Raw genomic sequence first — 22,152 nt, forward strand, 5'->3', positions numbered from 1 at the left:
CTACATCACTTTTACATAACTATGTGAAGCACTGAAATCTCTTGTAAAAACAACTGTCTAGAGTTAGTGGTAAATTGCGCTAGCACAGCCTGTATAGAAAGGGTCATCAGGAAAAATGAGTAATACAACAATTTTGGGCAAATGACATATACTTGTGCATTGTGACTTGTAAACATATGTACACACACAGAGATGTTCTCTGAATGTATTCTTCTTTGTGGACCCCTTCCCATTCTGTACACATTGTGTTTAAGATATACCAATAATACAACACTTGTGGTGTTTAAATCTTCAGAGAGAAGACCCTCCTAGAAAATGTCTGTAGGGGTGAGTCAACCTAAGGACTGAAAGAGAAATCCAAGACCTGTAGCACATTTGAAATTTATTCTTGCAGAGGCAATCTGAGAGTTCTGCTGGAGAGAAGCTGCTGAGCACTGTAATTTTTTTCACTCTAAATAACAAATAGAATAGGCTTTTAACTGCATTTTCTCCATAAGAGCTACTTAACCCTCTTCACTAACATTAAATAAAGAAAATTCCAAGCAAAATTCCTATTCAGAGTGAAAAAGAACTGAAACCAAAGTGTGCAGCGCACACCCTTTTCTTCCCTTCCTGTTTTGTTTGGTGTTTTCTAGCTCTGCTTTTCGGACAGCTGAATGGGGGCTGGGAAAGTGTTTACAATATTTTCACATGATTGAGATGGCAGAGTTCTCGTACTCTGTGAAAGGCCTTCTGTTTTCAGATGGCATGGAAAGTTTACCGTCTCTCCAGACAAAAGGAAGAGAGTTTGTTGCCAGCAGATGAGTAATGGGCATGGCCTCTGCACAATACCTCCTATCCAGTTCTAAATCTACATGGTGTTCTCAGGCTTCCCAGCTTCTCCAAAGCAACCTTTGTCTCTGCACTGGGAGACCAGAACTGCTCGTTGAGTTAGTGGGGTTGCAGCCAAGAGGGGAATGCTTGGTGACAACAGTTGCTCAGTGCTCAGTGCCCAGTATCTGCCTTCTTACTATGCTACTACAATAGTTGGAAACTCATCAACATTTGTATAGAAGGTGCCCAATTATGTTGCAGACCAGCTGTATAGTTTTCAGTTCCAGAAGATTCCAGTAACTCACTAAGTTTTAATACTTTTTTTTTTTCCTTGTTAATCTGATGGGCTGCCTGAGATAAATGATTAAAGCAAAAGCATGGCAGAATTACTCTGGGGGTAAAACTACATAGAAGTTGCCAAGTCTGGTATTTGTTTTCTTACAAACTACTTGAAGAAAGTATTTTCCATGGATGAGAAATTTTAGATTTTTATTAAGTTTTTTAGTTTTTATTCTTTCTTTGTCAGAGAAACATTTTGGTGAAAAAGCAAACATGAACAATGTTAGAACAGAAACTAAAGTTTTCCCAAAGAATCTGTGTACTTAGTGCTATAGAGGCCAGTAGGTAATTTTTTTCTTGTTTCTCTTATGAAGCTTCCTAGAGCTTGTCTTTTTGGAATGTACCCCTATGTTGGCTGCAGATGTGTGGGGCATGTATGTGTGAGCATGGCTGTCTACCTGTCTAAAAGAAGTTGCATTTCACTCTCATGAAATAAATAAAGGGCATGAAGAAGAGCTTCCTAAGAATTACAAACATTCATTAACTACAATTAATATTGTCTGTGTACTCAGCTCCAAATTGTCAGTACAAAGTTCTTGGTCTCTCATGCTAATTTGATGTTGCACAGCAACTAATTTATTGTTGTCAGAAAAACAGAAGCAAGGATGTAAGAGGCACTGGATTTTTTAAGGGTTGGTTATAGCTGGTATCAGCAATTTACCGATTGACCTGTAGTAACCTGTGGTGCTGGCAGTCCAGGGTACACAAGCAACGCATTAAAGTTAAAACCAAAACCATTTTCTCAGTTACCTGAGTAGAGCATTCAAGGTAACTGATTCTATTCTTTGGAAAGTTTGGGTTTTTTTAATCTTTTCCTTTTAACTGTTTAGACCAGCATTAAAATAATCTGGCTTCATTTCCTCTGCTGAAAGAGCAAGTCAGCTGAAATGTGGGCGTCTTGCTGAAAGGGGGTGAAAAAAAAAAAAAAGAGGTAGTTTTTCTTTTAAAGAACAGGACCATACACATTCCACTCTTATGCCTTTAAAGGGGACTTCCCTGTTTTAAATGCCCTCAGGCACAGAAATACCAACACCTCTTAATTGCTTAATATATTACAGCCTGAAACATTTACAGAAGTGCTTTCAAAGTATTTCACTGTTCCAGGTGCTTGGTCCTCCACCTCCTAAAATAATAGGTTATTTCCTCTCAGTTTTCATGTGCTTAGTACCTCAATGAGATGTATGCTCTGTATCAAGTGAAGGGGAAGTGAGAGAAGTGGGACTGCCTGACATTGGTGCCTGCACTTGCAGCATACACAGATTTCTGTCTTGTATCATACAGCTTGTAAAGAATGAGAAAATAATATGACTTGTACTTGAATTGTAAGAAAAAATCATCTTGTTAAGCATTTGAATGTCACTTCACAAAGAAAAACCCCCTGTCACTATGTCCTCTGAGCAGCATCACAAATTACTAAGTCAGTAGCAAGCAGTGCTGAGCTTATACCAGTCCACAATATAGCCATCCTCCAAACTCTATTTGCTGTTGCATGGAGCTGATGTGAAGATAACATCTGCTGCCTGCAACCATAGTGCCATGCAACCATGCTTCAGACCAAGGGGGGGGGGGGAAACTGTGCTGAATAAAACAACACCTTATTTTGATTCAGTGGGGCCAAAATAAGAGACAACACTTTGTTTGGCCTATGCTAATTCTTTTTTCAACTTCTTTAGCCAAAACGAACTAAAACTTTTCACTGCTCAAGAAATAAGTTCTTAATATAGAGCACACAGGGCTTTTCAGGCTTCTGTGAGACTCTGCTGGCATAGCGGGATCTGAGCTTCTCTGTCAGTCTTATTATCACATCGTGCACCGGCTGAGAGTCTCAGATGCTGTCTGCTCACAGGCTGCACAGTTCAGACATCCACATGCCGTGAGCACAGGTAATCTGACTGCACTGATTCAGGGCACAAGCACTAGCAAAGCTGGATGGTCAAAGAAACTTTGTCTTGAAATTCAAGACCTGTTCACAAAATCTCCCTTCTCCTTCCCAATCATCGCTACTGTAGAATTGCAAACTAATGCAGATGGTTGAAAGACTCGGGGTCTCAAGCCCTCCTCCTCATAACCGTCTGTAAGGGAGCAGTGGCTGGATACAGTTTCCGATAAGGAGCTGGAGGGGGAGTGGTTATGACTGGCCTGAGGGAGGAGATAATGCAAAGTTAAACAGTTCTGTGAGAGGGGAGGACTGGATATTTCCATGACTGCAGCTTCAATCATGCACTTCTCAGGTAAATCGCTCTGCCATCCCTTTGAACCCATGTCTCCTATGTGACAGACCTACCTGGCTGCTGAGCCACTAGACTAATACTGTTCTTTTAATCTGGCAAAACTGTGTTATAAAAGAGTTTGATTCACATGAGAAATCAAGTATAAGATCTGTCCTCATAAAGACATTATACCATGAATGCTCTTTTTCTGCTGGTTGTAAGAATAGGTGGCTCAAGGGTGAAAGGGAAGCATTTACATTTAAATACACTTATTGGAATCATACAAACACAATGCTAAAACCACTGCTCCCTTCTCTGAACGTTTTAAGAGTTTGCTTTTTTTTTTTTACACAAAAATAGCAAAAAAAATTTTTTTACATAATCAAAAATCAGACATGAGATCTTTAAGATGCCATAAAGGAAAACAAAGCAGCTCTTCATGCCAACAGGAGAAACGGATGAACCTTTTCAAACTCATCATTTGACTTCTGTGTGTGCCACTCAGGAGGTGAAACCCAGATAGAAAGCAGAGCTTCCCTGCTGCTGCACTAACTGGTGGTCCTGGCTGGGTGTGATGCTGTTTACATTTCCCAGAGAAAGAGAAATGCACTTCTATTTTGTTTTTTTTTGTTTTTTTTTGTCTGTCAAACCCAGATTTATGCTATGATGAAAGAGAAGGCTCCTTCCACCTCAAGAAAACAAACTAAAACAGGCTGCAAAGAGTGATTGATGGCAGGGTGGGAGCTCAGTGAAACTCTTGAAATGCACCCACTTGACCTAGGCCTGAGCTTCTTCCCTTCTGTTTCTGACATCATCCTCCCATCCACACAGTGACAGAGGCATATGGTCTGCAATGGCAAAAGCTCGGGGGGGGCTTTGCTCTTTGGGACACCTGATTGAAAATATACAAACCAAACCAACCCAAACCAAATTAAAAAACAACCCCCTAAAAGCCCAAACAAATAATCCCCAAACTGTGTATTCCTTGAGTTTTTCTTCTCAGTTTTTTGATGGCTTTTATCATGACTTTCTGCCATCCAAATAAGTGTCAAACCCAAAGAGCATGAATAAATGCCTTAAAATGGCAATGTAGCTAGAAATCAAGAGCTGCCTTCTCAATGATTTTTCCACACATGAATTTGTATTAAATTGCCACATAACATACAGCTAATGACACTAATCATTAAATATGTTCCAGATGACTCTCAATAGTGAAGAACTTAAAATCCAGATCTAAATGTGGAAGTTTAACATCTAGTTACTAGTTTTTCCTTTGAATATGCATATGGAACTGTTATCTTAATATATAGCCCTGGACAGTGGTGAATCCTAAGGTATTTTTTACAAACCTATGAAACGATATGGAATTTAGAATCTCTTGTAAGTGAAGTGAAATCGTCAGATCTGCAAAATATGTGTAAAGAAAGAAGGCGCAAAAAAGTCAGTATCTCCATGTTCAGTAGCCTTCTATGGATCTTGATCTTTTAGAGTACACCTAATTATATTTTATTTGGGTCTTTGATAATTTTGTCCTTTACAACATTGTGTGGCTGTATAAAACAAAACAGCGCATCCCTTGGTCTCCCTAGTCTGGCATGTCTTCCTAATTTTTCTTTCTAGTTTTTATATTCTGAAAAATGCTGAATGATTCTTTCGTGCAGAATACCTTCATTTTTTCATAACTTTGTTAACAACTTGTTAGTCCTTTTTCCAAACAAAGGAATCCTCTGCAACCTAAACTCTATGGAGAGAAGCTTTTGTACACATCAAGTAATCCTTGTTGCAGTCTGTTGCAGCTCTCCTCCTTCTGTGCCTTTGTGGAGATGAGAGGATCAGAGGTGTACTTGGTATTTACCTGAACTTACGGAACAGCAGAACTCTGGGTTCTTCCTTCCTTTCCAAAGGATTCCTAACATCCTGTGTACTGTCTGACTGTTACACTTCATTAGGATGATATGTTCATAGGGTTTAAAGGCCTATTGTAAGGAGGAATTATTCTCCTTGCCCATAGGGCCACATCACCTGAATTCAGATGATTTTATGTTCTCCAGAGAGTAGTTTAGACAACCAAAATTGCATACCCATGTTTTGATTCCACAGTGCAATTCAGGTGCCTCAGTGTTTTTGAGGGAGAACTTACTGTCAGCCAGCCAATAGTCAGTATTACACACCTCAGCCCACTGAGAATTTAAATGTTCTGGGTTTTGTGCTTTCAGTAATAATGTAACATAAAATATCAAGTTATTCCCAAAAGAAAGAACCAGAACCTATCTACTAGCACTATCTGATAGGTAAGTCACCTCTCTTGTTTCCTTTGTTGATACTTAAGAGTTTCTGGGGAAATGTGGAAACTTCCAGGTCAAAGAAGGAAGCCTGTAGTTGCTTTTGGGTTCCCATATCATTAGGCTGTGTGGGCAGAAGATGGTCCAGGTTGCTGTTTGAAGTTAGAAATGAACACCTCTATTTCAGTTCAAGCAGTGTTATTGGATATCGGCCAAGAAGTTTATGCTAAAAGCTTAGTACCATTAAGTTATATCAAGCATAGCTCAATTACAGTCAAATACTTATTTCCTGTCTTGCGGCTGTCATTTCATTCTGAATGAATAAAATATAGCCTGACCAAATGGAGATTATGAGACAAGTGCAAGCTCTATTTAAAGGTTAACGGTCTGATCTCTCTCTCATAGCAGTTTTATGGTCATTTAACTGCATTGACTTCAGTGAAATAAGTCCTGATTTACAGCATGGCTTTCAGAGCTTGTTTAAAGCTGTGCTAAACAACAGCAATGCTGGTGGCGGGTCTTTGGGAGCAAAGCATGTTTGTGTTGTGCATGCCATGGTACTATGGTACTGAGGCCCTAAAGAAAATTGTTATTAATTTTTGATCCATGGAGAACAGATTTTCAAGTAATTGCTTAGGTTTCTTATTTGTTGCCTTTTATGATTTAATATCAGGTATAGGGTGTGTTTTTTCAGTGATTTATCATATACCAAGGAATCCTGGGGTTTCAAATCAAATGTAGAATGTCAGAGGTGTACAGAGTCCATAATTCTGTATATTTTTTGTTAGAACAGACATTCTCAACTTGAAATGAAATCTCAAAAATGCCATCAAATCTAAAACAAAAAACCCAGTGACAAACCAGAGAACCAATTCTTTTAAAACTATTTGGAAATGATTTTACTTCCTGTCAACCCTCCCAAGTGTGATTTTTTTTTTTTTTTTTTTTTTAATATTTCTTCACACTATAGACTCCCATTTCTTCAGTTTGACAGCATCATCTCCTGTGCTGCTACTTCCCTCTTATTGACTTCCCAGTGTAGAACAGATAGGAGAAAACGTATGAATGAATGCATCTGATCAAGGAATGAGAATCTCTGGTTTTAGCTTGAGTCATGTTGACACAAAATGTTTTTACTGTGGGAAAGCTAAGCAAGCCAAACGCAATAAACTTGCAACCCGCTTCACTGCGAGGTAGGTACAACTCTGCCTGCTCGAGCTCTCCTTTAGCAACTTTAGTGCATGTGCACTGAGGATATGGAAAAGCACTTGTGCTTTTGATGTGTCTTGTGTATCTCTTAAATTGCCAGTGCTCACCTTTCACAGTCCTGTCACTGGGAAGTTGTAGAAGGTTCTTTTTTGTGAGCCAGTCCTTATCTTCTTATCCAGTGCAATAGACGTGTTCTTTGGAGAACACATCAGCTAGCCTTCTCCCTTCTCTTGCCCCATAACATAATTTGAATTGGGGCAGGAGCATCAAGAGTGCCGTGCAGTAGTGAAAAGGTGGATTTGTTTCCTGAGAGATGTCATTGTTTCTCAGTTCCCAGCAGCAGAATCTTTAAACTAATGATCTTTCCAGAACATGTAAATCAGCCAAGCCCAGGACTCAGGTTCATGCTGTGATCTGGTATTGTGTTATAAGAATTTCTAGCAGGGACAAGGATTTGCAACATCATACTAAGTGTAGTAAAAACCAAAACCATTCTCCCTTGTGTCTCCCAAAACCAACCTTCATAATGGCGATTTATCTGATGGATCTTGGGTTATTCACAGATGTCTACCTGTAGATAGACATCTACATTATAAGGGGTCCTATAAGGATGCTGGGGAGGGACTCCTCATTAGGGACTGTAGTGATAGGACAAACAGTAATGGATTAAAACTTAAACTGGGGAAGTTTAGATTAGATATAAGGAAGCTCTTTACTGTGAGAGTGGTGAGGCACTGGAATGGGTTGCCCAAGGAGGCTGTGAATTCTCCATCCCTGGTGGTGCTGAAGGCCAGGTTGGACAGAGCCTTGGGTGGCATGGTTTAGTGTGAGGAGTTGCTGCCCATGGCAGGGGGGTTGGCACTTGATGATTTTACGGTCCTTTCCAACCCTAACTATTCTATGATTCTACATCAGGGTTGGACTTGTTTCAACAGCTCCATGTCCTCCTTATGTTGGGAACACCAGAGCTGCACAGAGTGCTGCAAGTGTGGTCTCGCCAGAGCAGAGGGGGAGAATCACCTTCATTACCTGCTGCTCACACTGCTTTTGATGCAGCCCAGCACACAGGAGGTTTCTGGGCTCAAGCACATATTGAAGCTGCTCATGTTCAGTTTCTTATTGACCAACAAAAATCCTGACTTTTTTCCCTTATAAATCTTGACTTTAGGGAGGGGATATAATTTTTTTCTTATGTGCCTGGCTTGCTGGGACAGAGCTACATAGCTATGGTCTGTTTGCGCAGCGTTAGCTGTGCTGCCCAAGTGTGAAAGCATGGAGAGTAGATTCTCCCTGACTTCAGTGGGATCTGGAGTGGATCCATGAGGAATGCTACTATTTTCAGCACTTCTCTTGCTTTGTCTAAGACCAGGCACACTGAGATATGAGTGTTGTTGCAGCTGCCACATACTATATGTAAGCCACATGTTGATGATTGTTGCTTAAACAAGAAGATCCTCGTCCAATATGTCTTCTTCCATCTAGAACCTACTGGGTTTTGTGTGATGCTTAAAGTGAGAGGTTTCTGGTTTTAATGTTGGTAACAGTGTACTTGGGATTTACATAATATCACAGTTTGTGTTTATAAAAAAGACTGTATTTGTTGTATAGTCAGCTTTATAGTAACAGAGGACTAGCCCTAATATGGAAACAAATTGGCCTATTCATTCTTCAGTTGTTTGTATCATTTTATGTTGTGGTTGGTTTATTTACTTCTAGGTCTCCTTCAGTCCACTCCCTGAATAACAGTGTTTTTCCTTAGAATATAATGAACTGTGTTGCATTTATGAGAGCCGCATGGTCAAATTCTGTTACTCCTATCACCCTGATGTGTGTCTTATCTCACGTTTGGACTATGCCCTGACTGTTGACTTCGGCAAGATTAAAAAGGAAAGGAAAGCCTACTCACACTTAGTACATCTAAGCTATTAAATATAATTGGTTAGAGAGTTTTTTTCCTGGAGGCCAACTGACATGAAAGAGCTTGCATTCACCCAGCTAAACTCTTTTACCCTCCAAATGATAGTGGCCACATCCAAAATACTTGTTGGATATGGTCCCTGATGCAGGTTAATGCCCAAGCTGTCCTTTGGCATTGTTTGTAAGAGCACAAGCAGGTTTATGCCAAAATATGCCAGGGACCAGTTTAGTAGTACAGATGGTGTCAGGCACGTGCCTTGCTGGTCCTCTTTAGTTTATTTAGTGTCAGAGTGAAACCTCAGTAATTCTGCCAGTAGTCAGCAGAAATCTCCCTATTGGCCTCAGTGACAGAACCCACTGGGATGGATAATCATTAGTTTTCTCACTCTCTTCACTCTAGATTCTTTATCCTCTCATTCTTGTTCTTTACCAAATGAGTACTGAAATAAATAATTTTTTTTAGATCTTGTAGAATTTATTGGGTTGTTAAATGGGGTTATTGCCTGCTCAAAACGTGCTGTTAGTTTTGTAATACTCAGAAGGTTTTTACAGAGCTGATGCTCTGGGGGTTAAAAAAAAAAAAATCTCTTCCCTGACTGAGGATCTCCTATGGCTTTGAGCAAGTAACCAAGATCTTCTGTGACTCAGCAGCCCATTTGGGTAAAAGAGTAAAAAGCAGTGAGGTGCAAACTCATCAAACACACCAGCTGCTTGAGGTCACATAAGCACACTACACTGGTATGAACATAAAATCTCCTTTTATTTCAGTGGCAATTTATTTCATATGTCTGGGAAGGGAATTTGTTTTAAACCCTGCAAAATGGCCATGACTGCTTCCATCCCCATATCACAGTCAGAGCACTGGGGGTAGGTTTGGATAAGCCTGCAGGGTCCTATATTGTGAGATAGCTTGGGGAACTGGTGCTCTGTATTTCTAGTGCTAACTTTGTGCACCTGGTACCTCAATAATTCCATGTAACACTGTAGTCCTTCACAGTACTATGTTATACTTCTGCCTGCAGCAATACAAATAAGAATCAGGCAATTCATGCTATAATCTTTTACTCAATTCTAAAGATAAAGGGCAGGGAAGGCCAAGTGAGTTCAAAAAGCTCATCATACAAAATTATTATGTTAGGCCATGCTGTATTACTGAGATTACAGAAAATTACCTAGATGTATTGAATTAAACCATGCTTTTCCAATGATCTCAGAAGCATCAGCAGAATTGGGACACTTTAATCATCGCATTATCAGTTTGGTAGTAACTGCTATACTGAATTGCTGCTCAAAATGAAAACCTGTATTGTTTTATCCAGAAGGTTTTTGGTTTCTAGCACTAGCCTTTACTTTTCTTGATTGAATTACTGGAGCTGACAAGTATTTATTTCAATGACATTAAAGCTAACACGTATTTTGCCCCAGTTTACTACGGACTAAGAGTGTGCTGTGAATTAATGTGGTCCTTTGATGTGCAGCACCTTGCTGAATTATGAGAACCTCATTGTGTGCTTTCTTCCAATGTTCATTTTAGGGCAGAAAGACTCTTTGTTTCTTAATTGACCTATTCATGGATCAGTCTCATGAAAGATGCTATGGAGCCCAATATGCACACAGTCATACCTGGCCTGGGCTGTGAGACTGACTTAATGAAAATCTTAAAAGAAAAGGAAAGGGTTGTTGGCAAGAATTATTTACGTGGAAACTGATGTTTTTTTTTTCTGAGCTGGATTTTGAAAAGCAGCATGTATGTCAGAGCAGAGCAGAAACATTTGACCTAATCTACCTTTGGCTCCCTTTCCCTTCCCTCTCTGTGCCGCTCCTCAAGCCTGAAGCGTTCTCCCACAGGGGCTTGCATATGGCAGTAGCTCTACTCAGACTTAGTGAGACCTTTGCATCAGTTAAGGTTTGCAAAGCCGTAATGTGTTTATTTTTTCAGCCTGATCTCTTGAGAAACCGAGGAGGGCTTGAATCTCCCTCCCACTGATAACGGTGATGTTGGAAGTGCTGGATGCATTCCAGGGCATAGCCCCGAAGGCTGTGGGTTAGACAGCCACTAACAATCCTTTGGAAGTACGTGCAGATTCCTTTGGTCTTCACTGGGGGAAACCCTGGATCTCCATTAAAAACACAAAACAAAAGGAAACGAGAGAAACACAACACAAAAACCCCAAACACAATAGTCATAGTGGCCCACATGATATATTAAAAAAACCTGTTTCAGACCAAGCACTGAATTTGGGAATCATCCGGAATAAGACAGAGGCTTGAAGCTTGACTCAGAGACAAGTATCTCCATGGTCTTTCTGTGGGCTGAAGGGGTGAAGGCTCTGCCAACGTGTGATTGGGCTGCGATGTGCAAGGATGTAACCCAGTGGCTTGAGCTGGTATTCTCTGCTTGCTGTCAGAGGGTATCACCACAGTCTCAATCCCTGTTCACACTGTACAGGCTCTGAGCTGTGCTATGCAGCCATCACGCCAGGCTTCATCTCAGGCTCCTTTTGACCCTCTTTTTCTTTTATTTAAAGCTGAATCCTTTCATCTTATAATCTCTCTCTAGAAATTCACTCTACTTTTTTTGTTCCCTTCTACTTCCACTGCTGAACTTGCTATGCCAAACTCCACACTCCACCGTCTATCCACCCCATATGTTTATATTTTCCAATAGTTGAGGCATGTTGTGCTGACCTGCCTGGACAGAGCTCCTTTATCACAGAGATAAACGTGATGTCCCCCTCAAATAGAGTTTCAATCATGCGTGACCTTTCATCTTGAACTGCCATGACTGTTTTTTTATTAATGCTCTACCGTGCTGCTTGCAGAAGCCAGGAAAGAAAATCTGTTTCAAGATAGAATACTGCTAAAGGACATGATACGGTCTTGTTTTCAATCCATCTAGTTAAAGTCTGCATGTGTAACTGAAAATGCAGCCTTCGCCCACCACTTTCCCACAGGCAGGGAATAAAGGTCTTTAATACAGCAGCAGCTAGACACCCTTGGATAACAGAGAACAGAGCCCACAGTTCATCCTAGCTTTCCTTATCGTATCTGTGGAGGGCTTTACCCTCTCTTCCTCCCTCCTCCTTTCTCTCATGGAATCACTTACTGTAACTGTGTGCCTCTATGCCTCACTTCAGAATGTAATCAAGTTAAAAATATGTTACCTTGTGTTTATCTATGCTCCAGTGAGCTATTAATTTCTAGCAAAATTAAAGAGAAAAAAATAGAAAAAGGAAAAAGAGAAGGGAGGAGGAGTGCAAGTGTCTGTTTTGTCTATTTCTAATTAAACATCAAACCTATTTGTTAAAACTGTTCTGCCAAGAACTGAGTAACACTGTTCAGCAGTTAACACTTGTGTATGTTCACTATGTAGGTTGTTTTGGTTTTGCTGGATGGTTGTGGTTATTACTGAGGATGCTTTGTGTGTGTGTGTGTGTGTGTCAGGGAGAGGGTGCCATGGAGCAATTTTGTGTGAAGCACTTCCTTGGTTAGTTTTTCACTTGGTGCTTTTCATTTGGTAACTGAAGTGGGGAAAGGAGGAGGAGGAGGAGGAGAAGGAGGGCAGCCAAGGGGGGGAAGAAGCAGCGAGGACAAAATGGGTAGCACTAGAACTGAGCCTCCACCTGTTTTCTCTTTCTTCAAGTCATGTTTTAAATGATGACGATGAGGTCACCGTGCCAGAGGATTCAAAACTCGTGAGGAGATCATACAACATGAGTAGAAAATACACTTCAGCACACATAAAGCTCCCCCCACCATTCCCCCAGCAAAACACACAAACAGGCTTTCTGTGGGCATTCCTTGGTAACCCACACAAAGAGCTGTTCAAACAGCTGTGCCTACAGCTAAACACCATCCCCGGACTGATACAGAAAATCACCATTTTAATGTGTTCACTTTCCTGACTCAGATTCAGGGAACTCTACTTAAGGTTGTTAAAAGAAGGGATTTTGAGTCCTGAGTAAATATGCAAAACCTAGGGGAAACTACTGGCTTGATTTGTCTGTAATGGATTATTCATATGTCTGTTGTACTCAGGGAATTATTAAACAGAGATAAAAAGTGATATTTTGGAATCCAGTAAAGTTTCTGGGGTGAGACCAGTCTAACTAAAGCACCTAACATCACATTTGTTTAATACTGAAGTATTTCAAAGGAAGAGGACAGAACAATCCAGACACGAGAAGTACTGTGCTGCCTATCTATTAAAAGAAATTACGTTGATCAAGTACAATAGTGCTTTTCATCACAACTTGGTTATCTTATGCTGACCTCTATAATCAGGAATCTGTAAGTTTCTCTGCTCTTAGTTCCTACGGAAGGACAAGATTAAATAAGTAGCTATCTCTATACTTGTATAATCTTATATATTTACATAACATCATGAAATTGCAGTAAGCATAAATTTTAGTTTACCCTGGAATTAGTGTCTAATCTATAGAACAGTGATAGCAAGAAGACACCTGTATTTTACAAATTTAAGATTTTCTTTCATATTTTGACAAAAATATTCAATAGTTGCTCTTCAATGGTGACATCTGCTTTGACAGTCACTTATTTTTTATGAATGTTTGCATATTGCAACATCAGATTTACAGAGCTTTGTGTATTCCTTTTAAGTTTGCTAATCCTAATAAATACATCATTCTTTTATTGTTACTTCCTTAAGAAGTAAAATTAATTTGTATTTTTGGGGAGGCACTTTAATGTTTCTATGGGCAGATATGATGTTAAATAATGTCCTGAAATTCCATGCAACTAATATCATAAATTAGGGTGGTGATCATTATTTTTGTCACTAACAACTGTTGTTGTAGAGCACTTCTTATTCAGAGTTGCATAAGAACAGCTGAAAACCAACCACATTGCTATGCTAGTCACACATGACAAGCAGCATGGCATAAATTCCTTCTCAAAGTTAGTGAAGGATGCTGAACATCAGGGCATGCTAAAGGTCAAGCTTAATAATGGGTCATAAGTCTCAGATCCCCACAGTGATCACTTAATGTATTGGAAATGAGGATGCCTTTATTAAGTCCCTGAACTACTTCATGCAGTCAAAACCTCATCTAAAAAGTTTAGCTTATGATAGGACCCAAAAGTGTTTAGGAGGTTGTTCTCAATGCACTTAAGGAAAAAGAGGATGGAAGTGGCATTCTTTTGTCTTGCACGTGGGACCTGATGTTTTGGTTCACCTCTGCACCAGCAGCCATTTGCAAGGATTCTTCACTGATGAGACCATGGAAAGTAGAAATGTGAGAAGAGGGCATTCCTGAATTCTTAAATCACTTTCAAAGTTTCCAATTTCCAAAGTTTATTTTGAAGTTTTCTAATTTTTGTAGTTTGTATCTCTACTTTTTAGGTCATTGATAATCTTTGGCACAGTAAATATATACTGATCTTCCAGAGTGAAGAGCAGCTTTTACATTGAGTGAAAGTCAAGAAAACTCGAGAGGCTGACAGTTATTTAAAATGTTCAGCTATGGCTACAGAAAGATCCCTTCAAAATGACTATTCCTCTTTCCTATACTAACCTCATATCAAAACAAGTTCTTTGCATTGTGAAAAGAAGTGAAAACAATAATCATGGTCAAATTTCTTTTGATGCTGCAAATTCCTTTCAAAATCCAATTCTCAGATTTCACTGTGTCCCTTCCAAACAAAAGCTATTTAGCCCAATTGTACGAGAGTGTTTTATAAAGCTAAGAAATGAAGAGTCAGTTAATTACGCCCTTTCTACAAATGCTGAAGACCATGGCAGTAATGCCTCACCAGAACTGATGATTCAGGGGGACAGTAGGAGCCAGCTGCTGATTACAAACAGAAACATGAGTCACCCTCTCTCTGACTCTTAAATAAAAAACCCAAACTAAAACAATAATATGATTAGAAATTAATTTCTGTACCCTCAGAGTAGAGGAAGAGAGTGGCTGCTCATCTGTTCTAGCAAAACAACTTGGTAAGTTTATTACTGGTGGTAAATGGTGTAGCCACATTACTCTGAAAATGGAAAAGTAGTGCTGCTGAAGTCAGATTTTACCTACTGAGAATAATCATAGAATCATAGAACGGTTAGGGTTAGAAAAGACCTTTAAGATCATCCAGTTCCAACTCCCCTGTCATGGGCAGGGACACCTTGCACTAAACCATGTCACCCAAGACTCCATCCAACCTGGCCTTGAACACTGCCATGGATGGAGCATTTACCACTTCTCTGGGCACCCTGTGCCAGCACCTCACCACCCTCACAGTAAAGAACTTCTTCCTTATATCTACCCTGAACTTCCCCTCTTTAAGTTTAAACCCATTAGCCTTTGTCCTATCACTACAGTCCCTGATGAAAAGTCCCTCTCCAGCATCCTTGTAGCCCCTCTCAGACACTGAAAGCTGCTCTGAGGTATCCACATAGCTTCTCTTCTCCAGGATGAACAGCCCCAGTGTTCTCAGCCTGTTTTCATACAGGAAGTGTTCCAGCCCCTGATCATCCTTGTAGCCTCCTCTGGACTTGCTCCAACAGCTCCATATCCTTCTTATGTTGAGGACATAAGAATGGATGGACCATCTCCAGAAGAAAACAGGAGAACTGGCTATCCTGGATTTGGAGAAGCCTGAGGTTCTCAACAACTTCTTTGCCTCAGTCTTCACCAGTGCTCTGGTTTACCTTTTACTGCTGTTGTTTAGAAATACATACATACATATATGTAGCCTTTTTAATTTTCTCAGAAATGGGAGCTGGACTATATCTGAGCAAGCTAGCTAAACAATTGGTAATGTAACTAAAATAATTCGGCATTCATCCCACTTCTGTGACCTTTTTGTATACTAAATTTGGATTAATTTCTCTCCTCAGGCAGGCAAGTACTATGTTTATGTATGGCCTAACACTTCTCCCTATCACTGCAGGAAGATTGGGATAATCTTCACATTTGCATCAGGTCAGGCAGGACACTGGCAGCAGCAGCCCTTTTGCTGCCACTGCAAACCTGGGTTCCAAACAGCAGAAATGTGGTAGATACATACCTGACAGTTTTAACATATGGGAAAATGGAACATCTCTGAAAGTTTCAGTTCAAAGTTTATCCAGCATGAGATTTGGCATCATTTGTTTTTGAGAGATAAACGTGAGTACTTAGAAGGAAATACTTGGACACAGGTAGTTGCTGAGTTTTAACTCTGACAACATCTTTAGGAAACAGCACAGAGGTACAAGACATAAATCAAGCCTACAAGCCCTTTGCCCAGTGGAAAAGCCATTTTGTGGCAACTAGGGATAAAATGAACCAAAAAAGATCAAGTTCAACGAAGCACACATATGTACTTTCTGAACGAATTCAACTAAAAGGTCAAGAGATTAAGTGACAAGCAATGTAGCAAGGCACACACTAAAAGTAATTTTCAGATGTGCTTCCATTTAGCTGCTTTTTTTTTTTTTTTGAGAGAGAGCATAGTTTCAACCTTATTCTTGGTACCTGCAAGCTAGTTACCTGGATTAATCGAATGGTTAACATTTGCCCTGTCGTTTCACTGTCCTTCCTGACAGCGCTGCCTGTGGTGACACTGGGCCTTGGTGCTTAGAGATTGGGTTTAAGGTGCTGTGATCTTTTCTTATACATTACAACATTCATGATCCTATTTCCTTGGTTTTGCTTCCAGAAATCTATCAACAAACCTTTTAGGTTTTTTTTTTTCATCATCTGCCATTTTTTTTCTTCTGTAAAATAATACCTGTCATGTCCTGAAGCTCAGTAACTAGCCTTTATGTAAACCTGCAAGTTCAGCTCAAAATTCCTTGAGCTCTGTTTAATCCCTTTCTCTGAATTAGCTACTTTCTTATAATTTCTGGTTATAGCATTTTCCTTATCTTCTGTCACTACTGCTTTGCTTCAGATAGCAGGATTTTTAATTTCTGAGTTTGTTCTCATTTGATTTTTAAGTGCTCAAAACTTACTGATCCCACTTGTCATGGTCATGATTTTTCAGAAACTTTGCTTCTCACACCATGTATGTTTTAAAGAGTCTATTTCTGTGATTACTATCCCTGTGGATGTATTTTCTTTCTTTTACATTTGAATCTGGTAAATAATCTAGCAAAAGTTATGGGGTGTTTGTGTCACTTTGAAGGTTTAGTATCTCATTTTTTTCTTCTTTTACCAACAGCCAAAGGTCATCGTTGCTTTCTGTAGTAAAGAAGAAAATTATGAGCCATTCAAGCTAAACTGAGGCTCTGGAGGGACCATAGTCTTAAAAGCAATTAATTTAAGAGGCAAATGTAAACTTTCTTAGTGATGAAACATAATAAATTCCTGTGAAGTACATTTTAAAAAATGAGAAGTGCTAATTAATCATGATTTAAACATAGGACTTTTCAATAGACTTTTCAACTCTGACCTTAACTAAATCAGCTGGCAAAACACTATTAATTCATATATTCTTTAAATTCTTATTTTTTTATTTGTTACGTTGATGAAGGTCATAGCATCAATTTAAGCAGTTTTAAAAATCCTCTTTAGATTTCTAAGCATTTATCCTGGGAACAAGGAAGTCAAGGAAGAGGGCCAAGAGACCTGTGTGGCTAAATAGGGAATTGCTGGGTATGCTCAAGTGGAAGAGGAGAGTTTACAGGTCATGGAAGGAGGGGCTGGCCACTTGGGAGGAATATAAGGCTGCTGCTAGGGGATGTAGGAAGGCAGCTAGGAGGACTAAGGCTTCCTTAGAATTAAACCTGGCAAGAAGGGTCAAGGACAGCAAAAAGAGCTTTTTCAAGTACATGGCAGACAAAACTAACACCAGAGGCAATGTAGGCCCACTGATGAACGGGATGGGTGCCCTGGTGACAGAAGATGCAGAGATGGCAGAGTTACTGAATGCCTTCTTTGTCTCTGTCTACTCTGCTGCAGGCAGTCCTGAAGAGCCCTATACCCCTGAGACCTTAGATGAAGTCAGGTCGACGGAGCGACTTGCATTAGTCGATGAGGAATGGGTTAGAGATCAGTTGAGCAATCTGGACGTCCATAAATCCATGGGTCCAGATGGGATGCACCCGCGGGTGCTGAGGGAACTGGCGGAAGTCATTGCTAGACCACTCTCCATCATCTTTACCAAGTCTTGGGAAACGGGAGAGGTGCCTGAGGACTGGAGGAAGGCAAATGTCACTCCGGTCTTCAAAAAGGGCAAGAAGGAGGACCCGGGTAACTATAGACCGGTCAGCTTCACCTCCATCCCTGGGAAAGTGATGGAACACCTTGTCCTTGGTGCCATCTTAAAGCATATCAAGGATAAGAGGGTTATGAGGGGCAGTCAACATGGCTTCACAAGGGGGAAATCATGTTTGACCAATCTCTTAGCCTTTTATGAGGAAATAACACGGTGGATGGATGATGGCAGAGCGGTGGATGTGGTCTACCTTGACTTCAGCAAAGCCTTTGACACAGTCTCCCACAGCATCCTCACGGCTAAATTGAGGAAGTGTGGACTGGATGACCAGGTAGTGAGGTGGACTGCGAACTGGCTGAAGGAGAGAAGCCAGAGAGTTGTAGTCTATGGGGCTGAGTCTAGTTGGAGGCCTGTAACTAGTGGAGTGCCTCAAGGGTCACTACTGGGACCGGTATTATTTAATATATTCATCAATGATTTAGATGAGGGAATTGAGTGTACTATCAGCAAGTTTGCTGATGACACTAAGCTGGGAGGAGTGGCTGACACGCCAGAAGGCTGTGCTGCCATCCAGCGAGACCTGGACAGGCTGGAGAGTTGGGCAGGGAATAACGGGATGAAATATAACAAGGGAAAGTGTAGAGTCCTGCATCTGGGCAGGAACAACCCCAGGTTCCAGTATAGGTTGGGAAACGACCTGTTAGAGAGCAGTGTAGGGGAGAGGGACCTGGGGGTCCTAGTGGACGACAGGATGACCATGAGCCAACACTGTGCCCTTGTGGCTAAGAAGGCCAATGGCATCCTGGGGTGTATTAGAAGGGCGGTGGTTAGTAGGTCGAGAGAGGTCCTCCTTCCCCTCTACTCTGCCCTGGTGAGACCCCATCTGGAATATTGTGTCCAGTTCTGGGCCCCTCAGTTCAAGAAAGAAAAGGAAGCTGCTGGAGAGAGTCCAGCGCAGGGCAACCAAGATGATTAAGGGAGTGGAGCATCTCCCTTATGAGGAAAGACTGAGGGAGCTGGGTCTTTATAGTTTAGAGAAGAGGAGACTGAGGGGTGAACTTATAAGTGTCTATAAATATATAAAGGGGGAGTGTCACGAGGATGGAGCCAGGCTCTACTCAGTGGCAAACAATGATAGGACAAGGGGTAATGGGTGCAAACTGGAACACAAGAGGTTCCACTTAAACTTGAGAAGGAACTTCTTCTCAGTGAGGGTGACGGAACACTGGAACAGGCTGCCCAGGGAGGTTGTGGAGTCTCCTTCCCTGGAGACATTCAAAGCCCGCCTGGACACATTCCTGTGTAACGTTATCTAGGTGTTCCTGCTCTGGCAGGGGGATTGGACTAGATGATCTTTTGAGGTCCCTTCCAATCTCCAGCATACTGTGATACTGTGATACTGTGAAATCGTGCTGAAGTGTCTGGGAGTAAGGGAGTCAACCCCATTGCCCACAGGCTGGGAGAGTTGCTCTTTTCGTTCTTACCATAGCTCTGGTATCCTGCTTTGTCTCTGTCAGGTTCATTATGAAAATTAATTGTCCTTTGTTGTTGGTAAATTTAAATAATTCTTAGCAGACCAGCGAGATACAGGTTTTCTCTGCAGAGGTCCTGCTGCTCAGACAGGGTGGCATACTGAACACCCAGCTGTTGTATTATATTGCTTTTAATGACCATTTCAAAGTAATGTGCTAAATAGCCAATAAGAGGCTCTCCTATATAAAAGTACAGCACTTGTTGCCTCCAGTCTATTGGAAGAGTGGTTGTTTTCATGCAATTTAAAATCGTAGTTTCTTCACAACTTGCTTGCCTTGTGGGTCTGGTAAATTGTTTTTGTTTCCTGTGTAGGCAATTCAAAATCGGGGACCTACTCCTTTGTGTTACAAAACCAACCAACCAAAGACAAACAACAACAAATAGGTTTGAGATTAGTTATCTCCTGATGTTCTGAGCAAAGAAAACTGATGCAGGAAAAAGAACTTATCTCTCCAATCATCTTCCTCAGCTTTTCCAAGTGCTTTCTTTAGGCCTTTCTGATCTAACACAGCTACTGACTGTTGTCTGGGCCTTTTACTTCTGATAGCCTTACTGGTTTGTTTTTTCACCTCAGCTTCTGATAAACCCTCCAATTCATGCCCCAGCTTCCTGTTTCTGATGTGCAGAACACATGTCAGAACAAGTGGCCTAACTAGAGATGAAATATAGTGAGAGAAACTATAAGAAGTGAGAAAGAAGTACAAACACTGACTGTTAGGATGTTAAAATTGAGATTCTAGACATTCAGTTGTCATGTAAATGAATCTGAATTTTGTTATTATTATTGTTAGTATAACATTCGCCGGGTTGCAAAAGACTTGGTGAACACATGGCTGTTTCTCATTAGTGGTGGCTGTCACTAAAATGAATATGTCGCTGAGTGTTCAGTTTCTGGGAAATGTGGTTGAAACATGAGCAGCTCTCTTGATGCAGAGCTCTGAGTCAGATGTTTTCAGAGGGGATGTTCCCCATTATGTAATGACAGAGAACCATATGGAACACATTGCAAATCAAAATACTGATTGATGAAGTGCCTGTGGTCAGCTTTCTACAGAAATGAGAACTTTGAATGTATTATCACATCAGCGTGGAACTGATCTCGTGTACAATCACATTCCAGTTTCATTCCTTCTTCATTTCACAGACTCACACGTACTGTTCCAGATGATGCTTATACCAAGCAGAATCTCAGACTGAAGGAAATGAAGCATCAGGTTTGAGCTCTGAAGTTTCTATTTAGGCCAGTTCACAGAAGCCAAGTAAGTCTGAGTTTGTTCACACAGCTGGTAGGCTATAATCTTTTTCTCCCCATAGCAAACTTCTCCCCTGCTTCCTAAGAGCTGGGAGAGCAGACATGCTGAAGCATACTGGTACTGGGGAGGGAGAAGTGGGGTCACCTGGTAAGGCAGGATGGGACCTGTGAAAGTTTGAATTTATCAGACTCCACTTTGACTTCCCAAAAACATATGCTTTTCCCACTTAGCTTATTTAGAGGGGTTCATTAAGGAAAGCAGATTGGTTCATGCTCACTTCAGGGTGAGATTGCTTGATTTGTTTGAATTCAAGTTACTTATTACTCTAGCTTCAAGTTTCAGGTTTGTTTCAGCTACGGTGACCTGTTTTACACAGAAAGCAAACAGGGCTGGTCATACAAAATGTGTATAGCTATTCACTAAGTACACAGATTGCAGGTGAATGCATGTCTGAGTCATAGCACATTTAAAGAAAAGTCTATAGTCAAATGATATATTTAGAAACTTAGGTCAAAGTATCTAGTTTTTCTTTTTGCCAAACTTACATTCTTAAAATGTGCTTCAGTAAAAGCCTGAATAGGAATAGACTTAGACACATGTTCAGCACAGTGTTATCAGCATGTGAGTATTTCTGTTTCTGAGATCCCAGCGTGAGATTATTACAGTGCTAAGGCACATCAAGTGTGAGAGCCAGGTCTTTTGCCTTCACTAATGCAAATACAGTTAAGTGAACAGAATTGCTTGGTTTGCATTAGCACAGCTGAGGCTATAGTTTGGCTCAGGACTTGCAAATCTAAAAGTAAGGGGAAGTAAAATTAAATGTCTACTAATGCCTGGAAAGGTGAACAGTGTTTAAAACTGAAAATGAGGAGAGACAAACATCAGGCATTCATTTAAAGCCCATGGATAAATTTTAAAGTCTAATTTTTCATAAACTTTTTTTCAGATTATTCAGAATTGTTCAAAATGCACAATCCTTCACTGAATTATCTTTTAACTAAAGCTTTGAGGCTTATAGCAGGCATCAGAACTGTCCCCTCCCTTCTTCAGTAGAGTGAGGGGGTGGGGTTTTTTGTTTGTTTTTTGGTGGGTTTTTTTCAAAGAAGTAACGCTGGCAAACTGCTTTCCAGGGATCTGATTTCTGCCCTTCAGAATTCTATAGATGTTCTTGAAAACACAGAACGAATGTACTTTGCTGATAAGCAGTGTGATATTTTCCCTTTGTGTTTATTCATGGCAGAAATCTGTATGGGTATGTATGCAAACAGCACTGTTTAAGTGCTTCATTAATTCAAAGGATAATGAATGTAGAACAAATTGAGGAAACATGTAAAAGCAGCTGTTGAAGGATATCGGATTTTAAGCTATCTGTGACCTTCATAATTACTTCAGTGCTCCTCCTCTGTTATTAAATATATAATGCAGACATAATGATAGTAATGA

This window comes from Pezoporus occidentalis, unplaced genomic scaffold (assembly GCF_034315485.1).
Source record: "Pezoporus occidentalis ecotype Australia unplaced genomic scaffold, CSIRO_AGI_Poc_V1 ctg247, whole genome shotgun sequence".
NCBI classification, from domain to species: Eukaryota; Metazoa; Chordata; class Aves; order Psittaciformes; family Psittacidae; genus Pezoporus; species Pezoporus occidentalis.